The following is a 20,449-nucleotide window of genomic DNA, read 5'->3' as shown; positions in this document are numbered from 1 at the left end:
AGTATGGGTTTTGTTCCAGTTTCTCAGAAATGTCTTGTGTAGTGCAATCTCATGAAATTTCTTAAAATGACAGTTTAATCTGGGAATGGTAGACCTCTATTTGGGTAAGAAAAAACATGTCTTGGCCCATCGGACTGTAAATAAGTAATAGTAATCATTGCTCCCATCACCATCTCTTGCACAGCAATGGGCTGTGTGGCAATGTACCTTCCACAGATGGCCATATTTAATTGAAAGTCATGCCCAGCAGCTGCCAGAAATGCTGACTACCAGACTGGGAAAAGTACTGCCAAATGGGAGGAATGCAGACAAGTTCTGTGGCAAAATGATAGAAATATATAAAAGAAAATGACTCTCTTTATTCTGCTCAAGCAGAAAAGGAAAGTACCAGCATACTTGGACTTTGTAGTTCAATTTCATAACACCGAGATGATGAAGAGAGTTGCTGCCCTCAGGGCAAGGGCTGTGGTGGGGATAAGGCAAAGATGCAAATATTTCTAAAATAAAACAGGCCATGGAAAGAGGGCTATTCCATGCTTGGAAAAGAACCCCAAGCCCCGTATGAGAACCACAACTATGGCCAACTCCTTGATTTCAGCCCAGTGAGATGCTGAGCAAAGAATATAGTTATGCCAGGCTTGGACTTGTGATTTATGGAAATATGGAAATTCTGAGATAATAAATTTTCATCATTTTGACCCGCTCAATTTGTGGTGATTTTTTTACACAACACCAGGAAACGAATACAATGCATTACAATGGTTGATTTTTGAATGCCAAATCAACCTTACATTCCTAGGATAAGCCCTATTTGGCCATGATGTATTATCCTTTTATATATCATTGGATTGGACTTCAAAAATTTTGTCAGAACTGTTTGTATGTATTCATGAGGGACGTGGCTTGAAGTGAAAGAAGAAATGTGAAGGAGAAAGAAATGGAAGATGAGAAAGGAACACATGAGAGAACAATTTAAGTAGAGGTGGGAAAATGTCAGAATACATTTCAAAAACTATCCAGTAGGGTTTTTTTTGTTTTTGTTTTAAGATTTTATTTATTTATTTTAAAGAGAGAGTGTGTACATGCACAAGTATGAGCAGGGGGAGAAGCAGCAGCGGGGGCAGAGGAAGGGGAAAGAATCTTGAGCAGACTCTGCGCTGAACATGCAGCACAACTCGGGGCTTGATCTCAAGACTCTGAGATCACGACTCTGAGATCATGACCTGAGCCAAAACCAAGAGTGATTGCTTAACCAACTGACCCAACCAGGTGCCCCAACAATACAGCCTTTAATTTGGCTGGATAACCACAGATAGGAAGTCCAGTGGTGGGGAATGCAGCTGGAAAAGTAGGGAGCGAAATGTTTGCTTAATTTGGGAGATGAAGTCAAGAGCCATTGAAAGTCATTGAGGGATATAACTGGATGAGTGAGCCACGGTGTGTAATTTAAAGTGCCCCAGGAAGAACCTGGAAGACAGTCGGGAAGCCCTTGCAATTTTCTGGTTAGAAGTCACTAGAGCCTAAACTTGGGCATGGTCAGGGGGAGGAGAGGAAGCGAGAGACAGAGGAAGAGATCATGCTCTTAACATTCAGCCTAGATGTTAGATTGGCTCCACTCCCTCTTTGGACACCTGAGGAACATCAGCAGGATCTACTCCATCATCTGGTGATTGGAATCAAGCACTGAAGGCAAATCTGAAAACTACTGATCACCTGCAGGTTGGGCTCCCTATGTTCCTGCTGGATCCAGGCTGGTTGGCTCCAGACAGGACACAGTTGATAATGGTGGCCCAGGAGGCCCAACCCAGAAGAACTCCAAGAAACCGGTTTGAGTCTGCTGTCCATTCTGGGATGGTAGGTGGTTCAGCTGAATAAATGAAACATGGGGGAAGGGACAAGGGGGCTGAGGGAGGAGAACTGTGCTCACTCAGGAGGGGCTTGAAGCATCTCTCTTGGGTTTGTGGTCCCAATGCAGGATGAGAAACAGAGGCAGACAGGAAGGACTTTCCTGGAGGGAGGCCATCATCACGCTGGAAGCTTATCCTACCATAGAAGTTAGAGAAGCCTCGGGGAAATATAGCATGTTGGGCATTTATTCTTGATCCTTTGCTGCATGCAAGCTCCTGAGAGGAGGCCCTCTATTTGTGAGAACACTGGGAAGTCACCCCAGAATGTCCTCCTGGGAGCTGCCCTCTAAATTCATTCTTTCTCCAAGAAGATAGCTTTTATTTTCACAGCAGAGGCAGGTTCCTCTAATGAGATGCTGGCATTTCCTGGGAGGGGATTAGTACATCAGCTTATCTGACCATCTCTGTAGGGGCACAGATAACCCTAGAAAGTGATAAAATAATGGGCTGGGTGGACTGATGAAGAGAGGTAAGAACACATCGGAGATGTTGGGCCAAAGAAGTGAAGAAGGGGGTTGTGAGGGTACTGGGGGTGGTGTTGGCACAGGATGAGCCCCCAATTCACAACTTTGCTCCAAGCTCGCTCTGCAGCTTTATGTAACATTTCCTCATGTTCCCTTCTGTGGAGGCTTTGAATTATATCCGCTGATTCTTTGATCAGCCATCCTTCGATTGGTGGAGGGAGCTTAATTCTCCTCCTCTTGGTGATGGGCCAGACTTAGTGACTACTGGTGGACAGAGTATGGCAGAAATAACTGTGTTACTTCCCAGACGGAGTCATGTGCCTTTCATCTTGGTCACTCTCTTTAGGATCACGTGCTCCAGGGGAAGCCAGCTGCCATGTCATGACAAGAGGCCCATATGACATGACACTGAGACCTCTTGTCAACAGCCATGTGAGTTCAGCCACCATAGAAGTGTCCTCCAAACCCAGTCCAGCCTCAAACTGACTGCGGCCCCTGTTGACACCTGACTGACCCTGAGTAGAACAGTCCTGTTGAGCTGCTCTCAAACTCCTGACCTAAAGAAACTGAGATAATACAGGTTTGTTATTTTAAGCCACTAAATTTTGTGGCAATTTGTTATGCAGCAGAAGATAACTTATACCTCCTGATGAGTCTCAATCAGCTGTTTCAGGTCAATATAATTCGGTGGCTCTTAACATGGAAGGGCCTAGCAAATAAAGATTATTGAGTAAGACCAATCTCTATTTTACAGTTTAGGAAAGCGAGGCCCTATCTGGAATAGAGTTAAGAGTGTTTTGCTTTGTTTACTTTTGCCTACTTGAATTTATGGTTTTGAACTTTGACAAAGAAAGTTGCGTGTTGGAGTGTACAGATTCATGCAAAGCCCTGGGGCAGAATCCATTATTGAGCTTCTAAACAGGTTTTTGCCTTGCCTATGATGCAGAATTTAAAGGGCATAACAGCAGAATTATAAAGTGGGCAAGGGGACATGTTGCTAATTGGGGGATAAATCCATGGAAAAGCTGTTTCCTGTAGCCTGGAGGCATCTCAAACAGAAGGATACATCTCAAAACTAATAACAATACCCATTGACTTGCCAGAGATTGGAGCCGTGTACACTTTCTCCATCTACTCTGATTCCGGGAAGGTGGCTCTAGGTTCACTAGCCCTGACACCGCATTTGATAAAGGGATGAACAGCCTGTTTTGATAGGAACAAAAACAGTTGAAAGTGGAAGGCACTGTCTCAGCAAAGTGCCATCTAGACTCAGAATTCTCAGGTGACCTAGACCAAACAGGGAGGGATTGCTGGGTCAGGGAAACCAATCCAATAGGGCAGTAAGCGAATGCATGTGGAAGGCCCCTAGGGGCAGCTCTTGCCAGTGCTGTCAGGTGCTTCCTAATCTGAGACCATTGAATATTAGAGCTAGAAGTGATTGATAATTGGGATTGCAACTCCGGAAGTGCTGGAGAAGGAGACAATTGTGGGTACCTTATCTCCTCTCATTTTCTCTCTTCTCCTTCCCCAGCAGCTGGGTAAGTCCATCACTTTTGCTCTTCTAAAGCAAGGACAGGGAGGGTGGGGGGGGGGTTTGCAGAGACTCAGAGACCTCAACTTCCTCAGAAGGCTTTCCTTCTTCCCTATCAGATGTGATCCCTCCACCTCCTGAGTGCTCATTCTACTTCGTCTGTACCTTCCTTATAGCCCCATGGTGTCGTATCACACTGTCTATTACTGTGTTATACTCCCTTGTGGTGGACACTGTGGTGCGCCACCCGGATCCCCACTGTCAGGGCCAATGCATGAATTCTTCCAGCTTCTGGGGATGTTGTCTACTGAAAATTCATCGCTGAGTCCCTCCCCAGGCATTTCCCTTCCCCAAGATAATCCTCTTGTCCAAGCTTACTCTCCCCCCACTCCCCCCGGGAGTGGAGAGCCCACACCCAACAGCGTTCTACAAAGACACACCTCCTTTATCTCAATTCTGGACCTCTTTAAAGGGCCATCTCAGCTTCAGAGCTCCCTGTGGGATCATGTTCCAGTTCAAGTCCCCCTTCTGTCAAGGGGGTTGTTACAGGTGTTGTTCTTGAGGACACTCCCTGATAAACTTCTTGCTCCCAGATCTCCATCTCAGATCCAGGGAACCTAGCCAACAACACCCCCATGAGTGTACTCAGCGCAGTGCTGAACAGACTTCAGATGGATGGGACACAGACGATGACTTGGACAAAGATTGGGCAAGGACTATTTCCCTTCTCCCTTTGCGTCCAAAGTAAACACTGAATATCTTCTTGTCCCTAATATGCAAAATATTCATAGACTTTACAAAAAATACAAAATATATACCGTCTAAGGAGTTCCTTGTGTAAAGTATTTCCTGGGGACGTTCATATTTTAAAACCCAGAGAATGTTTGTTTATTTTTAAAATGAGCAAGTGCAGCCCAGACTAACTTTAATCTTTCTGCTTGAGGTGAGCAGCTCTTGGGGCAGTCAAGAGAGGCATCATAGAAGTCTACTTTGTCTCAGGCAGCCTGGTGTAATGTTCACTGATGAAGAAAGTCAACAACCCATTCCAGTGACCCTGCAACATTCTAGAAAGATCTGCTTACCTAAAACCTTCCCTTATTTAGCTCAATGATCATTTTGGTTAAGTGATCATTAGTGGCAATGCTTATAGCCTAATTGGGGTTGTATTTCTGCTCTAATGGGTCCCAGTCAACGTTCCCAGCAAGAGGCTTGAGGGTTGGTGTTTTACTCTTCTAACAGCCTTCTGCTCTGCCTGATTAGCCTTGTGGTCCTTCATATTATGGCTGCCCTTCCCAACACCCTGGGGGGATGCCAGAGGACACTTGTTTGAACTGGCTTCTAGGTTACACAGACAGATCCAGGAGGTTAAAGTTCTGAGTTGGACTGCGTTAACATTGACGTTTGTCTCCCCAACATCTAGCACCAGGTCTGGCTTGAAAATGTTTGAATAAATGAATGAACAGACCAAATGATGACTGTCACTCCCTGGGATCCTGAAACTCCAAAGGTGTGTTCATCTGGCAAGCATGATGCCTTTGTAGACAAGAAGCATCAGCCTGAGATCCTTAATTCTTCACTCAGAGCACAATGACCTTCACAGATTTTCTCTTCTGTACTTTTACCTTTTCAAATGCAAACAGCAACACCAGCTTAACAGGGGAAGAAGTTTCTTACCCTCAATCACTCTATTATGTTTGAGCCCCACCTTGGCACTACTTACAGGTCACAAAGGGCTGTTCCATTCCCTGGTGGGCCCTGTCCCCCTACCTCCAGGGTCTAGTTCCCATCAGAGATTTCCCAGGAAAGTCTGACATCTTCATCCCCAGTCCAGGCAGTCTAAGCCAGGCTCAGCTGACAAAGTGCCCTCAGTTCTCCTTTTCCTAACTAAAGTTTCTAGGTTGACAACCCCCACTCCCCACCCCAGCCCCAGGGGAATCCATTCTGTACTCAGTTATTTTCATACATTCAGCAGATGAGACTCCTGTGTGGTAAACCCAGGAGACTTTCATTTTTTGATCTGTAAAGTGGCTTTGCATAACTCTGCTCTGCTTAACTGATTTATTTATTTATTTAAGATTTTATCTATTTATTCATGAGAGAGACACACACACAGAGAGAGGCAGAGACACAGGCAGAGGGAGAAGCAGGCTCCATGCAAGGAGCCTGATGTGGGATCTGATCCCGGGTCCCCAGGATCACACCCTGGGCTGCAGGCGGCGCTAAACTGCTGCGCCACCTGGGCTGCCCATGCTTAACTGATTTAATTTAATTTCTTTGATTTCAAATCCATGAGGCCCTCCTCACGGCTCACGGCTCTGTCAACTTGTGAAGGTGGCCATCCTTTCGAGTGCTCACTTCTGTTGACAGCTCATGGGCACAGCCTAGGCTGCTTTTTTTATTATTTTATTTTCCCCCAGCTTTATTGAGATATAAGTGAAATACAACATTGTGTAAGTCTAAGGTGTACAGTGTGATGATCTGATGCATGGAAATATTACGAAATGATTACCAGATTAGTTAACACGTCAATCACCTCACATAGTTACCTTTTTGTTGTTGTGATTATAGTGAGAACATTTAAGGTTTAGTCTCCTAGCAACTTCCTTTTTTTTTTTTCCTAGCAACTTTCAAATACTGTTTTGTTAATCGTAGGCACCAGGCTGTACATTAGATTCCCAGAATTTCCTCATCATATAGCTATAAGTCTGTACTCTGACCAACATGTCCTCAACTTCCCCACTCATCCCACTCACCTCACTTTCCCCACTTCCCAGCTGCCCACCATTGCACTTTCTGTTTCTGTGAGTTTGACTTTTTTAGATTCTACATGTAAGTGAGGACATGCGGTATTTGTCTTTCTCTGACTAAATTATTTCACTTAGCATAACACCCTCTAGGTTCATCCATGTTGTCACAAACAGCAGGATTTCCTTCTTTTATGACTGAGTAGTATTCCACCTTATATAAAATAAATAGATTTACTTTATACACACACACACACACACACACACACTCAATATGCCCTTTATCCATTCATCCATAGATGGACACTTAAAAAGTTGTTTTCATATCTTAGCTATTGTAAATGAAGCTACAATGAACATGAGAGAGCAGAGGTTTCATCTCCTTTGGATATATACCCAGAAGTGGGATTGCTGGACAATATGAGAGTTCTGTTTTTAATTTCTTGAGTAGCCTTCATACTGTTTTCCATAGCGGTGGCACCAATTTACATTCTCACCAACAGTGGTCAAAGGTTCCCTTTTCTCCACCACCTCACCAGTACTTGCTATCCCAGTGAGCCAGTTCTGATCCTTCTCTGCCCTTTCCTTTCTCCTCAGTTACCTGCTCACTCAACAATCAAATATGGAGTGCCCACCAAGGTTCAGGTTCAGAGCCATCTGCTTGGGAATCAGGATGCATACATCTTGGTGGGCCTTACCTTCAAGAACCCATAGTGAGTGAGTCATGAAGTGTGATATGGTCAGAGCGATGATGGAATTACCAATTTAAGAGGATGGAAGAGGAGCCCCAAACTAAGGAAGAGGAGAGTGACCTTGGGAGGTTTCCTAAGGGAGAAGATGCCCCTTCCTTTGTCTTAAAGGATTAGTCCACAACAGCCTGATGAAGATGAGCGGATGCGAATATGCATTTACAATCCGTCTAACAAGTGTGCTTTGAGACCTGCCACATGCCAGGCAAAATCCTAGGTGCTGGGGAGACAGCAATGAAAAAACCAGAAAGTTCACACTTATGGGAAGAAACAGTATAAGCAAATAAGTAAAATATATACATCATGACATATATATGTCATAAGGTGCTAAGAGTTAGAGAAAAATAAATCAGGGAAGGAGATTTAGTATATATGTGGGTAAGGAGGTGACTTTGAAAAAGGGTACTTTTAGGGGTGCTTGAGTGGCTCAGTCAGTTAAGCATCTGCCTTCAGCTCAGGTCATGATCTCAGGGTCCTGAGATTGAGCCCCACATTGGGCTCCCTGTTCAGCAGGAAGTCTGCATCTCCCTCTCCCTTTACCCCTCCCCATTGCTTGTGCTCTCTCACTCTGCTGTCTCTTTCTCTCAAACTAAAAAATAAAAACAAGTAAATAAAAATGGTAGTTTTAAATATGGTAGCTAGGGAATGCTACTCCATTTTTACCAATCCCCTTCATCTTCATTGTGGTTTTTAACTATTTGCAAAGTGTTCTTGCATCTATTAGCTTATTCAATTCTTAAAATAATCCTGTGAAGAGGTAGGGAAAATTAGTCTCCCGGTTTCTGTTGCTCCCTGTATTAATTTGCTAGGGCTGCCATAAAAAGCACCACTTAGCAGCTTAAACAATAGAAATGTATTGTCTCATAGTTCTGGAGGCTGGAAGTTCTAGTCCGAGATCACAGCGTCGACTGAGTTGGCCCCTCCTGAGGACTGTGAGGGAAGCTCTGCTCCTGGCCTCTCTCCTGGCTTGTAGACGGCTGCCTTCTTGCCTCTCAACCTTGGTGTCCCTCTATCTGGTCCGTCTCTGTGTCCAGATTTCTTGTTTTCATGACACCAGTCCTATTGGGGGGACACACCTAATGCCCTCTTTTTAGCTCCATTACCTCTTTACAGGCCCTATCTCCAAGAAGGCCACATTCTGATGTACTGGGGGTTAAAGTCCAACATATGAGTTGTGGTGACGGTGGGAGGTGAGGGACACAGGTCTACACGCAACATCCCCCAAATCACTGAACTTGGCATTTCACAACCAAGATACGTGGAAGCTGGTGCTGGCCAGCTCGAGGCTACACAGTACAAGACGGCTCGTGCCATCCATGATCACTTGCAGTTCACAAGCCTAATTACCTACCATCATTTATCCAGGCCTAAAGGCACTTCACATGAAGGGTTTTACTTGACTCATTTGAAAAACAAAGCAAAACAAAACATTAAAGGACCCGACAGATCTAGGTTGAACTAGATTTTTTATTCCAGAATTAGTCACCTCTTTAATTCTGAGAAACCCTGAAAACTCCAGATTAAGCAAGGCCTGGGTGAGCTGCTAAAGCTAAGAGACCAAGTAGAAGTAACAAGCAAGTAGGATAAATTAAGAGGGACGTGAACCCAAGGAAGAAAAGAGTATTGGGGAAAGAGGAACTGCAAACCCTTTGGTCACCTTGGAAATTATACCTCCTCACCAAAGATTAAGTCATACATGTAAATGTATTTTGAAAGGTTGAAAATGTTACAATTATGAAGTAGTCTTTTCTGAGGTACGAAAACAGCGCATTGTCCCCTCTGGAAGCGGTACTGCCAGGTTTTATGGTGGACTACTTCCTAATCTTTTCTTCCTTTAATTTTTTGGTCACAAATGAAATATCATAACTCTCTGAGTTGCCAACATCCATTTTCTTTGCTTTGAGGAGGTTGCTCTTTTCAATTAACAAGTTTGAAAATGTCCGAGTCACATTGACCTCTAGGCCAACCTAACTGGGGGTGTCAGGTCGGAATGCTCTGCTTTCTCCGGAGGTCCTGGCATAACTCTTATTGTAGAAGGCAAGAGAGTCAGAATACATGCCTCTGGCTCTCATATCTCACTCCTGCCTTGGTCTAAATCCCCTACGTGTAGCAATTCAGCTGTGTTCCAGAGCCTTCCACCCAGTGAGTCTCAAAAGCTACCCAAGGCACACGATGGACTTCAAACTGACCCAAGAAAGTTAATCTTCTCTTTAGTCCTTTGGGACAAACTATTTACAAATCCATATGCTCGTTTTAATGTACATCTAAGATGTACTTGCTAATAGCAGCTAAGTGAATTATGAAAGGTTAATCTAATTTGGAATTCATAAACCAGAATCACTGAGCTACCAAATATTTTTGAATCCTCAAAAATACTAAAATATTAAATATAAAATATTAAATAATAAATATTAATAAATATAATAAATAATAAATAAAAATATTAAAAATAATTTAATATTCCACCAAGAAGTCTGGCTTCCAGGGAAAGTTCTGGTGGAGCCTTGCCCACATTCTCTGGATGGCATTCTCTGGACGGCGCTTTGTCATTACTCTGTGTTGCCCTGTGTGAATCAAAATCTTCAAGTGCTGCCATTCTTGCTTTTAATTATAATTTACTGTGAACTCAGCTTCATCATTATCAAGTTAGTTGTGATCTGTTTAGTTAAAATAACTACTGTCGCATATCTGCTTCGACTGTATCTTTTGGCCTTTAATTTTCCAGTAATTACACATAAAGACAATTACGCATTGCAATTTGAATATGAATCATTTATGCCCTAATTGCTAAAGCACATGGACACTTAAGCTCCCCAAATATACCTTGTAATGACCCCTTAATAGTATTCTTGAATTATTTTTCCATGAGTACCTGGGAAAGGAAGGGGCTGATTGGCTGTGAACTATTTGGCCCAGCTTAAAGGGAGCTCAAGGAGGAAAAAGAAAAGATTGCAAACCACTGTTTTAGACTCTAGGAATAAACAACTAAATTTACTGCACATTTTGCAAATAGCTTGTAAATGGCATGTGCAAACTCGTTTCCCTTGGTAAATGGCTGGGAAATAAATATCCACACTTACCTTTCTCGAACCTCTACTCAGCTGCAGGCGCACTGGTTGTAGCAGGAAGTAATGCCGCCTGGCTGATCAGGCTGCCAGTGGTGATCGGGAGTGAGGTGGGGCGAACTTTAGAGCAAAGGTTTCAGGGCAACTGTAAATATGATTGGCAGAGTCACAGACAACGCCGAGCTCTGCAAATATGGTCACAGTTTGAAGCAATAAGCTTCTGTTCAGGGTTGTGGAACCTGCCGGTTACATATCAGTAAATGGCCAGTGTCCATGGAAAGTCCAAAGTGACTTGGAGAGAGAGGCTTACTTTGGGGTTCCTTTGGGCATCCAAGAGTTCAGGAATCCCCCAACGTTAGCCCTGGGCTGACCTGAGGCACCACCATGATCTCAAATGTTTACTCCCCCGTGGATCCCACTGAATTTTATTTGTATTTCTGTTATAGCATCGTGCTCTGCTTTGTTTTGTAGTGGTTTATAAGGTCTAAGGACCTCGTGGACTTTGTTTCTTTGGGGCAGGACCAGGTTCTACTCACCTTTCGGAGACAGCTTGGCAGAGGGCCAGCCGCAGAAACCTGGAGTGAACCCTGGCTCACCACTGATGGCTAAAACAATGACTTTAGGACAAACAGCAAAGATACTGTTAGCTTACATTATGACTTAATCCGGAGATTAAAATAGTTTCAGATTACTTCCCTACCCTTTTCTCATAAATAGATAGACGGATGGGTGGATAGATGACGGCTAGATAAATAGAGATAGAGATCTATATCTCAATCATTCTCTTTTCACACACACGCACACCCAATCAGCTCTGCTTCTTTCTGTAATTGCCCTTCTTTTGTCCTACTATAAATGAGCTTCTTTCACACAAGTGGTGGCAGCGATTGTAAATACTTTGTTTTCTTTATTTTCTGCTTAGCAACCTAGAGGGAAAGTCCTCTTTCTCCATATCAGTCCACACAAGCCCAAAGAAGTCTGATTAGCCATATCTGGGTTGTATGCCCACCCTTGGGAGGGGAGGCGGGTTTTTATTGGCCCACCAGAATCTTCTGGTGTCGTGGGGAGAGGAATTCCACAGAGGAAAGGTCTTTCTAGATGCTCTTACCAAAAAATAAGAATTGAGGTGGGGAAATAGCAACCATCTATTTCATTTTTTTTAAATAAATTTATTTTTTATTGGTGTTCAATTTCAACCATCTATTTCAATCAGTGGGATGCTACATGTAAGGCAACAGGGTCTGGGACCAAAATAGATGCTAAACTGAGCCACCCATGTCTTACTTTTTTGAGGCAGCTTCAGGCCCTCCATTCTCGGGGTCTCCTACCTCCTTTCTTAAGTACTTTTGTCCCAGTCACACCCAGGGAGATCATGGAGAAGCTGTAGCTAAAGGCAGAGACCCTGCCCTGTTTGCCTCCCTCAGGGGGGCACGAGAGAAAATATGCTTTTGTTTTGGAAGAGAAGGAAGGGTGATAGGGAAATCCGAAGGCTGTAAGTAGTAAAGAAAGGAAAGTGAGCAGAGAGGCCGTTATAAGACCTATTCTCCGGGTGCTTGAGGAGTGGTGAGCTGGGGCACAGCCAACCCCAGCAGAATTAGGGACCCGGTTCAGAGATGCCAATAGACTGGCAGGCAGGGTTTCTTTTCTCTTTCTCCCCACCCTCCTCGGCCCCCTCCTGCATTTTCTCTTCTCTGCTATTGACACTGCATCAGAGAACTCAAGGCAGGGTTCCTTCCCTTGCCAGAGGCCGTACAGGGAGTGCTAGACTCTAGAGCTCAAGTGCCTTAAGCAGGAAGCAGTGATTTAACTCAGGCCCAGGTGAGGCCTGGGGGTAGAGGACCTTTCACGTTTCCATCCGGTAACCTGCTTTTTGAGGCTTTGCTTTGAGTCCATGGCAGAGAAAACACCTGTGAGGAGGGGTTGCTGCCAGACGAAGGCTCCTGAGAATGTGGTAAGTTGGCCCTAGTGATGGATTCAGTGCCAGTAGAAACCATGTCCCCAGGATCGGGAAAAATCAACACCTACGCAAGGATTTGCACTGAGTCCTGGTTGATTTTTTGTTGTTGTTTCCATTGGGAGCATATGCCGAAGTGGTGCAGAGAGAAGGAAGTTTTCTAAGTTCTCGGGCCATAGTTGGGGGCTAACAGGAGGTTGGGCACAGAAGAAGGTCAATGAAGGGAGTTTCAGTAGTCCCTTCTGGACAGTTGTGATGTACAGAAAAGAAGATGGGATGTGGAATCAGGAGATCTGAATTTAAAGCCTGACTCAACTTCTCATTCACTGTGTGATCCTAGACAGGTTACTTAGCTCCCCTGTGCCTCAGTTTCCTCATGGGAAAACATGAAAACCATAATATTTTATGGGGCTGTTGTCAGGACAAAAAGAGCAAATATTATTCATGTGTTATTCCATTTCTCTGGGTCTGCTCCCTTCCTCAGGAAGCTGTAGGGTGTCATCGTTAAGAGCTCAGACTCTGGAATTTGACAGAGCTGGGTTCAAATGCCATTTTGGATTACAGATAGAGATATTTATGTATGGAATGATCGAATGCCTGGGATTTGCTTTAAAATATGGCAGGAAGGGGAGAGACGGTGGGGTCTCGAAGACGCAAGATTGGTCATGGGTTGATCGATGTGGAAGCTGGGTGATGGATACATGGAGGTTTATTCTAGAATTGCCCTACCTTGCATATGCAGGCAGTCCTCACTTTGCATGGGTTCTCATATGCATGGATTGCAGTTGCCAGGGTTTAGCTGGATAACAGCAGTCTCCCCACAACACAGTTCAAATTTCAGTTACCACAATATATTAACTGTGAGTAATTGCATACAGCACAAACTCTGCTGCCGGCTCTCCAGGGCTCAAATCACTGCATCGAAACCCGATGCACGTCCTGATCAGTGATCTGTAGCATCACTGCTTCTAAAGACCATCAGTTGGGTTTTGGTCACTGCCCATCTGTTGTTCACAGGCACACAGGAAAGCCTGTGCTGGGTTGCCTCTTTGTCCCCCAGGAATAAACCCACACGACATTTCACCCAAATGGATAATCAAGAGAGAAAGAGAGAGAGAGACTTGGCCAACAGAAATGAAAATGCACCAGAGAAATGAAAAGTGGTAACACTGTAAGTGAAAAGAGAAATTCGAGCTGAACGTTGATGGAATGACAGACCGACAACCAACTGTGGGTGTGTTGGCAGTGCCTGCCGCCACTCAGGACTATGGATGCAGCCGGAGGGACTTGGCGAAGGCAAACTCAAGGACAGAAGTGGCTGTGGCGAAAAGGAGGATGGTCTCAGAGAGGAAGCGACAGCAAGAAAAATCTTTGCATTGAAGGCACCCTTGGAGGTGCTTCATTACATTGAAAGTACAAATGACAAAATGTTGGAAGCGCATCTAAACTTAGAAATATGACAGCTCCCCGAGGCATTAGAAAAATGCTGTCTCTATTGTATGTGATGAGAGAAGGCAATCACTGTTCAAACTACCCTTGATTTGCTTTTTTTTTTTTTTTTTTTTTTACAAAGAAATAAAATACTTTCTTTTCCAGGGGGGTGGGTGCAGAGGCAGAGGGAGAGAGAGAATCTCCAGTAGACTCCCCACTGAGCACGGTCATGATCTCACGACCCTGAGATCCTGACCTGAGCCAAAATCAAGAATCCCTCGCTTAACCGACTTGAGCCACCCAGGCACCCCAGAAACGAAAAAACTTTCATTTGCAATGTGTCCAATGTTTGAAACTGCAGTGTACTAAATACACATTAACTTTACTATTTTTTTGTTTCTCGATACATTTACAACTGACAGGAAGAGAATTTTAGGTGTTTTGATAAAAATGTCTAAAGGTCACAAAACCCTTATAACTTGTCTCATCGTTTATAAAGATGGCTTTGCCTCCTTCGAGTCTCAAGTTCCAGCTGGCAAGGGCCAGTTTCACAGTCCTGCACGCTGTGGTTAAGCGAGGACTTTCTCTTTGTACATTTTCAAGACTGGATAGTTTTTTTCTCATTCCTGTTTCAACCATTTTCTTATGAAAACTCTCTGACCTTCCCGTGCCTCAGTTTCTTCACTTGTCAAATGGGAATAGAAAGGGCACTCACTTTGCTATGTTGTTGTCAAGTTTTAACAAGCCAAAAAAAAAAAAAGTTTTAACAAGCTAACGCCTGTCAAGCACGCAGCAGAGTGAACGACGTCAGCAAAGCGCTCAATGAATGTTGGCTGCTATTATATTTATGGATCTAGACCAGAGAGAGATAAAAGACCTGAGAGGTCGCCGAGTACCCGTGTGTTATACTAACCACCACTGCTACCTGAATATCTTTTCATATCATTTATTGGCCATTTGGATTTTCCCTTTTGTGCCTATTGGGTAGAGCTATTGGGTTGCCTATCTCTTTCATATTAATTTTGAGGAATTCCTTGATGTAACTAATCACTACATGATGTTACAAATATTTTCTCCCACGTGGGGCTCATCTTTTCACTCACTATTTGGTCTCCTGATGATCAGAAGTATTTTATTTTATTTTATTTTTTATTTATTTATGATAGTCACAGAGAGAGAGAGAGAGAGAGAGAGGCGCAGAGACATAGGCAGAGGGAGAAGCAGGCTCCATGCACCGGGAGCCCGACGTGGGATTCGATCCCGGGTCTCCAGGATCGCGCCCTGGGCCAAAGGCAGGTGCCAAACCGCTGCGCCACCCAGGGATCCCAGAAGTATTTAATTTTAATGTAAGCTCTTTTTCTTTTTCTTTCTTTTTTTTTTGTATTCCTCAGTCTTTATCTCTGTATCTGTGGTTCGTATTCAGAAACTCTGAGAGATGATCTAAATTAGTTGACCAAGCACAATATAGCACAATGTGACTGGATGATACCCTAATGCAAAACTATTTCCTAGGTTCTAGAGAGCCTATATATGTGTCTGTGTTAGGATCAGTGCCAATCTCTAAGGTAGGAGAGTACCATTTAAAACAATAAATGGGAGGCACCTGGCTGGGTCCGTTGGAAGAACATGCAACTCTTGACCTTGGGGTTGTGAGTTCCAGCCCCACGTTGGGTGCTGAGGTTACTTAAACTTAAAAAAAAAAAAATACAACAATAAATGATGGGGGCAAGTGGAAATTAGACAAAGAATAAGATATTTAAGTCAAGAAATATTACTTACTGACAATAAAGCTCTTAATAATCCATACCCAGAGATGAAGAAAATAAACAGAAAGCTTCTTAGAAATTATGTCATTCGGGGATCCCTGGGTGGCTCAGCGGTTTGGCACCTGCCTTTGGCCCAGGGCACGATCCTGGAGTCCTGGGATAGAGTCCCATGTCAGGCTCCTGGCACGGAGTCTCTGCCCCTCTCTCTTTCTCTATGTCTATCATAAATAAATCTATAAATAAATAAATAAATAAATAAATAAATAAATAAATAAATAAATAGAAATTGTCATTATGTGGGATTTTGCAACTCAAATATCTGGTAATTAAATACTTAACAACAACCTAAAAATGTGATTTGTAGATGGCTTGTCGTTTCTTTGGCAACGTAAATGCCTAAAAACTGAGAAAGCTTCAATCAGTTTTGTGAATCAAGTGACCACTCCCAAAATTCTTTTCTGAACATAGTTCTTAAAGCTGCTTTATTTCTTTGCTTCCTTGATCAATCAGTAACTCTCCCTCTCATTTTATTGGTGTCTGTCTAGAATCCATCTGAAATGATAGGTTTCCGGGCACCTCCATAGAGTCTCATTTTTGCCACAGGCCTGGCTCTTGGTTTGGCTGAGAAGTTTTAATCGACCTTTGGAAAATGCTCTGGACAACGATAGTTTTATCTCCTTTTGTTTTGGGTAGAGAAGCAATTGACTTTTCTAACTCTGTAAAGATCCGTATTTCTGGATACTAGGCAATCGGACCAAGTCTTGCCAACACTGTGTTGTAATGTCTTACTAAAAGCAAGAAGGAACATTCAGTATACACTAAGCGTGTGGTTTTATGCAACTACTTCCTCTGGAGTTAGGGGCTTAGGCAACTGATCGGCCCTTCAGATAATTGCAGGTGACAATCTTGCCAAATGTTTTTGCCTCTGCATGACAAGGACACTGGCTTTCTAGTAAATAATATCAATTTTCTTATCTCCCAGCTGCTAAGCCAATGCGACATATTTTGGGTTTTTAGAACAACAATACCATACTTTCGGTAGCAATTTCTATTTTTCTGAGGGTAGGCTTAGGTTGCTCTAACAGAGACCCATCAATAATCCCTCACCTTAAGGAAGACAGAGGTTTAGTTCTTTCTCAGGTAACAGTCCAAGATGAGTGTTCTGGGCAGTGGGGGACTCTGCTGCACCTGACATTTAGGCATCCAAGTTTCTTCCATCTTATTGCTCCTCCATCTCCTAGACCTTGATACTGTCGGCACGGTCAAGGTTAAGTCATGACCTTACTTGGATCCCAGTGTGTGGAAAGACGGGAAAGAATGAGGAGGCAGCATACCCTGGTCTTAAGGAACAGACCTGAAAGTGGCACACAGCACTAACATCAAGGAAGGCCGGGAGATGTGACAAGGATAAAGAAAAGAGCAGATTCCGGTGTTCAGTTGGAGTTATATTATTCCCAAATTTCCATCTCAAGGCATCAAGTCACTTTTCAGCTCTGAGAATAGAGACTACTATTCAATATCAATAGATATTGATCATAAAAACAGAGCCACGCAGAAGATCAGAAATACAAAAGGAAGTTCTCCTCTCGTGGACATTATTAGCTGAAAAGCTGAACAGTGTCACAAGCATCTTGTTGAAACAGCAGGGCTAAATAAATAAATAAATAAATAAATAAATAAATAAATAACAAACAGCAGGGCATTGAGATTTTAAATCACTTCCAGCAAGCCAGATGCGGTAAAAGGAAATTAACTGTACAGAGCTCAGTGTTGCTAATTGAAGATATCTAAAATTTCACAGGTAGGCTCTTAGGAAGATGTGTTCTAAGAAAGAAAGGGAGGGAGGCATCTGGGTGGCTCAGTGGTTGAGCATCTGCCTTTGGCTCAGGGTGTGATCCTAGGGATCTGGGATCAAGTCCCGTATCAGGCTCCCTGCAAGGAGCCTGCTTCTCCCTCTGCCTGTGTCTCTGCCTCTCTCTCTGTGCCTCTCATGAATAGATAAATAAAATCTTTAAAAAAAGAGAGAGAGAAAGAAAGGAAGGGAGAAAGGAATAAAGAAAGAGGGTGCCTACAACAGTGCCTGGCATAAACTAGGCACTTTCCCTACTTAAATATCAATTTCCCTGGCTTCTATTGTGTTTATTGCTCTCCAGGGGCTGTCCTGGCTCACCTAAAAAAAGGTGGTGTGATCCCAAATGGCTGGGGGGCAAAGGTGAGGTGCGCACAGCCCCTTCCCCCCCCCCCCCCCCGCCCCGGCCCCGGGGGAGTTCACCCACTGCTCTGTGTGCAGCCACTGCCTCGCTGGCAGGGACAGAGGTGATCTCCCAGTGGCCACTCAGGTTCATGTTTGTTCTGTTCAGGCCCCTTGGAAGGCTCAGGAAAGTGGTGTGATAGATTTTTCCGAGTTCAATCAGGACAATTAAATAGATGCCTCTATTTCTGGATGTTTTGAGTAAATTCCTGTCTGGGTTGCTTAAACCAAAGGTCATTCGTGTTGAATCCAAAGCCCTGTATTGAACTTTGTCCACTGTCAGGAGAGGGCTGGCCACCAGGAGAGGAGGGAAAAGGAGACGACAGGAAAGAAATCACCATCTGAGAAGCTCATTGTGAAGGAATAAGCACCAGGATCCTTATTTTGAGCTCTGTAAAACAAACACAAAACATGCGCCCACCCCCCAACCCCCCAGGAGTCGACACCAATTGTTTGTAAAGCCTTGTGTTGAGGATGAGAAAGAGAGATGGAGGAAGGCCTTGGCTTCACAGTCCTTCTGGTGGACAAGGACAAAAGAAGAAAAAAATAATTGTCCTAAAAGGAACAATATTAGTGAAGTGAAACAGCATAGTCAGTGTGTCAGCATGAAGAGACCGTGAGTGAAATGAGTCTAGAAAACAAATGATTGGTGTATTCACTCAAGCATTCACTCCACAAGCACTTGTGAAGCACCAGCCATTTGCCGTCCACAGTGACAGGCACTAGTGACACAAAAACAGATAGGACACAGACCCTGCCCCTGTAGCTAGAAGCAGGGGACAGGCAGCTTGGCCAATGGAGCAGGAATGTGTCACCAGAGCTGTCACTGACATCAGTATAAGGTTCAGGTGTTTCCAAAGAGCTGGGGAGTCTGTGGGCAGAGCCAAGAGGAGGCTTTCCAGAAGGAGTAGCAAGGGTGAAAGCAGCGTGCAGGGAGCAGGCCCAGGGTCTGAGGGGCTGGGGTAGCCACTAGGGCCTCAGAAACCCAAGTTCCCGAAGCTTCTGTTCCTGGGGCAGGCCATTAGAACCCGGAGAGCGGCAGCTTTAGAGCAGAGGTGCCTGTTCTGGGGACAGTGTGATGATGGGGAACGATTAGCCTGTATGAACCAGTTGAACTGCTGCTGGGGAGCACCCTGCCCTCATCAGGGCAGCTGGTCATCGACAGATGATCCCGAATCAGCATGGAAACCACCTTGATGAAGGAGAGAGCAGGCTGTCCCACCAAACCTCCTTTGAGGAAGTGTCACCCTAAAACTGCCACTCTGGGGCAGATGGAAAGGAACTGGGAGCTCCTCATGGATGAGCCTAAGTTGGAAGCCTGGCTCCTTAGTTTACGGATGGACAAGACACTTGTATTCATTAACAACTGATTGGTGGCAAATAATAGACATTCAAGCTAGCCCAAGTGAGACAGGGTTAATTTGACATAAAGATATAGGACTGTCCCTTAATACTGGAGGGCAGGGAAGGCATCCAGGTCCCAGGAAAGAACAGGACCAGGGAAGTGGGTGCTACTCACCAGGAACCATGCGGTGCACTCTGTCTCTTTCTCTCTGATTTCTCTATCTGTCCCTCCTGTTCTCTGTCTCAGCATAACAGAATATGACCAACACCCCCACCCCCACCCCTCCATGGTGTCCTTGTTTCTATTTCACAGTTCCCAGTTGATGGAAAGTTTGGATCTCTCTTTGGACTCAGTTCCAGAGGCCTGAGGCAGGACTCATCCTGAGTTGAGGACAGGAGAGCAGGGTTCACACTGGACACATGGCAGCCGAGGCACAGAGTAGTTACACGGTTCCTGGGAGTTAGGCAGGCGCCTCAGAGGAGGCCAGCCACTGCCCCTCATATCTCTGGGCCCTGATCCCTGAAAATCATACCATCGCTTTACCTGGTTGTGGAGTAGATGTGACAAGTAAATATATGTGAAGCGACTACCATATAGTAGGTCCTTAGGAAATGGAGGTGGTTGTGATGATATTAGGCAGTAAAGATGGAATGTGATCTATTATTAGGAAAGCCCAATCTAGGGCCCGGGCCTGCAGCCTTCTTTCCTCCACCAAAGCTGATCACATTAACATAAAGATATGGGACAAGGTCGCTCTTCCTTGGTCTCTCTCCTTCCCATCCTCTCATTTCCCACCCCCTTGGTTACAACTTAAAGCGCCCCCCACCCCAAGCTGTCTTTGCTGTTACAAATCAGTCATTTACATTCGGGGCCCCTGCCACCCCCACAGGTAGTCCTCTGGAATGGCTCTATTTAGGAACAGTAGGTCTCTACCGTGACTATATGTCTTTCCTCTTTATTGAACTTTAAGCCTGTGGTCTGAGAGGCCACGTCTTCATACCCTGGACATCGCTGTGCATCTGGTGCTTGCTTGATGATATCTGTTGACTTACCATGTTTTCACAGCAAGGCCAGTATCCATTTATAGACTCATTAGAGGAATCTCAAGAACTCATTTATTTTGGGCCACTGCCTTGGGCCAGGATAAGGCTGCAGCTTCCTAAATAACTGGTCATGTGTTTTCTTTCCATTCCCATGTAAGCCTCCATGTCATGTAGCCTGAGATTTGGAAGGGGTTTGGTA

At 44.4% G+C, this 20,449-nt stretch overlaps 1 protein-coding gene across 3 annotated transcripts in view; it reads right to left on the bottom strand.

Annotated features, from left to right (window-relative positions):
- The window catches only part of LPGAT1 (lysophosphatidylglycerol acyltransferase 1), a 109,791-nt gene extending 99,004 nt beyond the window's left edge, over nt 1-10,787 (bottom strand). The window contains exon 1 of one of the 3 annotated variants that reach the window (XM_055319398.1): nt 10,476-10,787. The gene's annotated coding sequence lies outside the window, so the exon portion shown is untranslated. The remainder of the gene's footprint in view (nt 1-10,475) is intronic. The other 2 variants (XM_055319397.1, XM_055319395.1) reach the window with 2 other exon arrangements.
- Nucleotides 10,788-20,449: the final 9,662 nt, after the last annotated feature.

The sequence above is a fragment of the Nyctereutes procyonoides genome, unplaced genomic scaffold (assembly GCF_905146905.1).
Source record: "Nyctereutes procyonoides isolate TBG_1078 unplaced genomic scaffold, NYPRO_anot_genome, whole genome shotgun sequence".
Lineage (NCBI taxonomy): Eukaryota > Metazoa > Chordata > Mammalia > Carnivora > Canidae > Nyctereutes > Nyctereutes procyonoides.
The sequence above is the reverse complement of the archived record's forward strand: the minus strand, read 5'-3'. Positions and strand labels throughout refer to the sequence as shown.